Raw genomic sequence first — 7,500 nt, forward strand, 5'->3', positions numbered from 1 at the left:
TACGTGTTATTACTAATATTACTATTCTTGTTCTTATTATTCTTGTTATTATTATTATTATTATTCTTGTTATTATAATTATTATTATTCTTGTTATTTTTATTATTATTATCTAATTGTTAATATTATTCCTGGTATTATTGTTCTTGTTATTACTAATATTATTAATATTCTTTTCATTATTATTCTTGTAATTATTATTATTATTATAATAATTATCATTCTTGTTACTATTATAATTATTATATCTATTTTTGTTATTATTATTCTTGTTATATTATTATTATTAGTGAAATTATTTTTATTGTTATAGTTGATAATATTATTGTTATTATTATTTTTATTATTACAGTTTTTGTGTACTGTTATTGTTCATGTTATTGTTATTGTTGTTGTTATTATTATTGTTATTATTATTGTTATTGTTACTGTTATTGATATTGTTATTGTTATTTTTATTGTTATTGATTTTGTTATTGTTATTATTTTTATTTTTGTTATTATTATTATTAATTTTATTATTATTGTTATTATTATTATTATTATTATTATAGTTATAACTGTTACTATACTTGCTATTATTATTATTGTTATTCTATTTATTATTGTTCCTGTTATTATTATTATTATTATTATTACTCTAGTATTCATTATTCTAGTCTTTATTATTATTATTGTCATTATTATTATTATTATTATTATTATTATTGTTATTATTATTAATGTTATTGTAATCGTTATTGTTATTGTTATTGTTATTAATATTAGTATTATTTTTATTGTTATTTTTATTGTTATTATTATCATTATTATTATTATTATTATTGTTAATATTATCATTATTATTATTCTTTCTATTATAATTCTTGTTGTTACTTTTATTATTATTATTGTTCTTGTTATTATAATTCTTGTTATTATTATACTTCTTATTATCATTAATATTATTATTCTTGTTATTATTATTATCATTTTTATTCTGGTCATTATTATTATTATTCTACTTCTTATTATTGTTCTTGTTATTATTATTATTATATTTATCATAGTTATTATTATTCTTGATATTATAATTCTTGTTATTATTATTATTATTTTATTATTATCATAGTTATTATTATTCTTGATATTATAATTCTTGTTATTATTATTATTATTATTATTATTCATGTTATTAATATTATTATTATTATTCTTGTTATTATTATTATTATTATTCTTGTTATTTTTATTATTATTATTCTAATTGTTAATATTATTCCTGTTAATATTGTTCTAGTTATTATTAATATTATTATTATTGCTTTCATTATTATTCCTGTTTTTATCATGATTACTATTATTATTATTCTTGTTATTATTAATATTATTATTATTATTATGATAATTATTATTCTTGATACTATTATTATTATTATATCTATTTTTTTATTATTATTCTTATTATTATTATTATTATTAGTGTAATTATTTTTATTGTTATCGTTGTTATTATTATTGTTATTGTTTTTGTGTACTGTTATTGTTATTGTTATTGTTATTGTTGTTGTTATTGTCAATGTTATTGTTATTGTTATTGTTATTGATATTGTTATCGTTATTATTATTGTTAATATTTTTGTTATTGTTATTGTTATTGATATAGTTATTGTTATTGATATTTTTATTGTTACTCTTATTGTTATTGTTGTTGTTATTTTTACTACTATTATAAATGTTATTGTTATTGATATTTTTATTTTTATTGTTATTTTTATTGTTATTGGTATTGTTATTTTTATTGTAATTGTTACTGTTATTGATATCGTTATTGTTATTATTATTGTTGTTATTATTATTATTAATATTATTATTATTATTCTTATTCTTGTTATTACTATTATTATTGTAATTATTCTTATGATTATTCTTGTTTTTATAATTAATATTATTATTCATGTTATTAATATTAATATTATTATTATACTTCTTATTATCATTAATATTATTATTCTTGTTAATATTATTATCATTTTTATTCTGGTCATTATTATTATTATTCTATTTCTTATTATTGTCCTTGTTATTATTATTATTATTATTATTATTATTATTCATTTCATTATCATTGTTGTTAATATTATTATTATTATCATAGTTATTATTATTCTTGATATTATAATTCTTGTTATTATTATTATTATTATTATTATTTTCTTGTTATTATTATTATTATGATTATTATTATTATTCATTTCATTCTTATTGTTGTTATTATAATTATTATTATAATTCTTCTTGTTAATCTTATTCTTGTAAATACTATTATTATTGTATTTCTTGTTATGATTATTCTTGTTATTATTTTAATTATTATTATTATACTTGATAATATTACTCTTGTTGTTATTATTATTATTATTATTATTCGTGTTATTATTATTATTATTATTATTATTATTATTCTTATTATTATTACTCTTGTATTTATTTTTATTGTTATTATTATTATTATAATTTTTATTATTATAATGATTCTTGTTATTCTTATTCTTGTTATTACTAGTATTATTGTAATTCTTGTTGTGATTATTCTTGTTATTATTATTATTATTATTATTATTATTATTATTATTATTATTATTATTATTATTATTATTATTATTATTATTATTATTATTATAGTTATTATGAATCTTGTTATTATATTTATCATTATTATTATTTATGTTTTTATTATACTTGATATTATTAATATTACTATTCTTGTTATTATTATTCTTGTTATTATTATTATTATTATAATTCATGTTATTAATATTATAATTATTATTATTATGATTATTATTATTATTATTATTATGATTATTATAATTATACTTGTAATTAACATTTTTGTTAGTATTATACTTGTTATTATTATTATTATTGTTATTATTATTATTATTATTATTATTATTATTATTCATGGTATTAATATTATTATTAATATTATTCTTGTTATTATAATTATTATTATTCTTGTCATTTTTATTATTATTATTCTAATTATTAATATTATACCTGTTATTATTGTTCTTGTTATTATTAATATTATTATTATTCTTTTCATTATTATTCTTGTTATTATTATTATTATTGTTATTCTTGTTATTATTATTATTATTATTATAATTATCATTCATGTTACTATTATTATTATTATTAGTGTATTTATTTTTATTGTTATCGTTGCTAATATTATTGTTATTATTATTGTTATTATTATAGTTTTTGTGTACTGTTATTGTTCATGTTATTGTTATTGTTGTTGTTATTGTTATTGTTAATGTTATTGATATTGTGATTGTTATTGATATTGTTATTGTTATTTTTATTGTTATTGATTTTGTTATTGTTATTATTATTATTGTTGTTATTATTATTATTAATATTATTATTATTGTTATTATTATTATTATTATTATATATATAACTTTTATTATACATGCTATTATTATTATTGTTATTATAATTATTATTGTTCTTGTTATTATTATTATTATAATAGTTATAATCATTATTATTATTATTATTATTATTATTATTACTCTAGTATTTATTATTCTTGTCATTATTATTATTATAATTTTTATTATTCTTATTATTCTCGTATTATTATTATTATTATTATAATTATTATTCTTGTTATTATTATTCTTGTTATTATTATTAATATTATTATTATTTTTGTTGTTAATATAATAATTATTATTATTACTCTAGTATTCATTATTCTAGTTTTTATTATTATTATTGTCATTATTATTATTATTACTATTATTATTGTTATTATTATTATTATTATTGTTATTGTTATTGTTAATAATATTAGTATTATTTTTATTGTTATTATTATTGTTATTATTACCATTATTATTATTATTATTCTTGTTAATATTATCATTATTATTATTCTTGATATTATTTTTATTATTATTATTATTATTATTCTTTCTATTATAATTCTTGTTGTCACTATTATTATTATTATTGTTCTTGTTATTATAATTCTAGTTATTATTATTATTATTATTATTATTCTTGTTCCTATTATTATTATTTTTATCATTATTCTTGTTATTATAATTATCATTTTTATTCTGGTTATTATTATTATTATTATTATTATTTTCTTGTTATTATTATTATTATGATTATTATTATTATTCATTTCATTATTATTATTGTTATTATAATTATTATTATTATTATTCTTCTTGTTATTCTTGTTATTATTTTTATTATTATTATTATACTTGATAATATTATTCTTGTTATTATTATTATTATTATTATTATTATTATTATTTTAATTATTATAAATCTTGTTATTATATTTATCATTATTATTATTTATGTTAGTATTACACTTGTTATTATTAATATTACTATTCTTGTTATTAATATTCTTGTTATTATTATTATTATTATTATTATAATTATACTTGTAATTAATATTTTTGTCAGTATTATATTTGTTATTATTATTAAAATTGTTATTATTATTATTATTATTATTAATATTATTATTATTATTATCATTATTATTATTATTCATGTTATTAATATTATTATTGTTATTCTTGTTATTATAATTATTATTATTCTTGTTATTTTTATTATTATTATTCTAATTGATAATATTATTCCTGTTTTTATTGTTCTTGTTATTATTAATATTATTATTATTCTTTTCATTATTATTCTTGTTATTATTATTATTATTATTATAATTAACATTCTTGTTACTGTTATTATTATTATATCTATTTTTGTTATTATTATTCTTGATATTATTATTATTATTAGTGTAATTATTTTTATTGTTATCGTTGTTAAAATTATTGTTATTATTATTGTTATTATAGATAGTTTTGTGTACAGTTATTGTTAATGTTATTGTTATTGTTGTCGTTATTGTTATTGTTATTGTTATTGTTATTGTTATTGTTATTTTTATTGTTATTGTTATTGTTATTGTTATTGTTATTGTTACTGTTATTGTTATTGTTACTGATATTGTTATTGTTATTCTTATTGTTATTGTTATTGTTATTGTTATTGTTACCTTTATTATTATTGTTATTATTATTATTAATATTATTAATATTGTTATTATTATTATTATTATTATTATTATTATTATAGTTAAAACTGTTATTATACTTGCTATTATTATTATTGTTATTATAATTATTATTATTCTTGTCCTTATTATTATTACTATTATTATTATTAATATTGTTATTGTTATTATTATTATCATAGTTATTCTAGTTATTAATATTATTATTATTATTATTATTATTGTTATTGATACTATTGTTATCACTATTATTATTATTATTCTTGTAATGATTATACTTGATAATATTATTATTATTATTATAATTATTAATCAGGTTATTAATATTATTATTATTATTATTATTATTATTATTATTATTATTATTATTATTATTATTATTGTTATTATTATTAATGTTATCGTTATTTTTATTATTATAGTTATTGTTATTGTTCTTGTTATTGTTATTGATATAATTTTTCTTATTGTAATTTTAATGTTACTGTTATTGATATTGTTGTTGTTATTGATACTGTTATTGTTACTGTTATTGATATTGTTATTGTTATTTTTTATGTTACTGTTATTGTTATTGTTATTGCTATTGTTATTGCTATTGTTATTGTTATTGTTATTATTATTGTTGTTGATATTGTTATTGTTATTTTTACTGTCATTGTTATTGTTATTGTTATTTTTACTATTATTGTTATTATTATTATTAATATTATTATTATTGTTATTTTTATTATTATTATTATAGTTATAACTGTTATTATACTTGCTATTATTATTATTGTTATTATAATTATTATTATTCTTGTTATTATATTTATCATTATTATTATGTATGTTATTATTATACTTGTTATTATAATTATTATTATTCTTGTTATTTTTATTATTATTATTCTAATTAATAATATTATTCCTGTTTTTATTGTTATTGTTATTATTAATATTATTATTATTCTTTTCATTATTATTCTTGGTATTATTATTATTATTATTATAATTAACATTCTTGTTACTATTATTATTATTATATCTATTTTTGTTATTATTATTCTTGATATTATTATTATTATTAGTGTAATTATTTTTATTGTTATCGTTATTAAAATTATTGTTATTATTATTGTTATTATAGATAGTTTTGTGTACAGGTATTTGTTAATGTTATTGTTATTGTTGTCGTTATTGTTATTGTTATTGTTATTGTTATTGTTATTGTTATTTTTATTGTTATTGTTATTGTTATTGTTATTGTTATTGTTACTGTTATTGTTATTTTTACTGATATTGTTATTGTTATTCTTATTGTTATTGTTATTGTTATTGTTATTTTTATTATTATTATTATTATTATTTTAGATATTATGAATCTTGTTATTATATTTATCATAATTATTATTTATGTTAGTATTATACTTGTTATTATTAATATTACTATTCTTGTTATTAATATTCTTGTTATAATTATTATTATTATTATTATAATTATACTTGTAATTAATATTTTTGTTGGTATTATATTTGTTATTATTATTATTATTGTTATTATTATTATTATTATTATTAATATTATTATTATTATTATTATTATTATTATTCATGTTATTAATATTATTATTGTTATTCTTGTTATTATAATTATTATTATTCTTGTTATTTTTATTATTATTATTCGAATTGATAATATTATTTCTGTTTTTATTGTTCTTGTTATTATTAATATTATTATTATTCTTTTCATTATTATTCTTGTTATTATTATTATTATTATTATAATTAACAATCTTGTTACTATTATTATTATTATATCTATTTTTGTTATTATTATTCTTGATATTATTATTATTATTAGTGTAATTATTTTTATTGTTATCCTTGTTAAAATTATTGTTATTATTATTGTTATTATAGATAGTTTTGTGTACAGTTATTGTTAATGTTATTGTTACTGTTGTCGTTATTGTTATTGTTATTGTTATAGTTATTGTTATTGTTATTGTTATTGTTATTGTTATTGTTAATGTTATTGTTATTGTTATTGTTATTGTTATTGTTATTGTTATTGTTATTGTTATTGTTATTGTTATTGTTATTGTTATTGTTATTGTTATTGTTACCTTTATTATTATTGTTATTATTATTATTAATATTATTATTATTGTTATTATTATTATTATTATTATTATTATAGTTAAAACTGTTATTATACTTGCTATTATTATTATTGTTATTATAATTATTATTATTCTTGTCCTTATTATTATTACTATTATTATTATTATTATTGTTATTGTTATTATTATTATCATTGTTATTCTAGTTATTAATATTATTATTATTATTATTATTATTATTGTTATTGATATTATTGTTATCACTATTATTATTATTATTCT

Source organism: Vespa crabro, chromosome 3, assembly GCF_910589235.1.
Source record: "Vespa crabro chromosome 3, iyVesCrab1.2, whole genome shotgun sequence".
Lineage (NCBI taxonomy): Eukaryota > Metazoa > Arthropoda > Insecta > Hymenoptera > Vespidae > Vespa > Vespa crabro.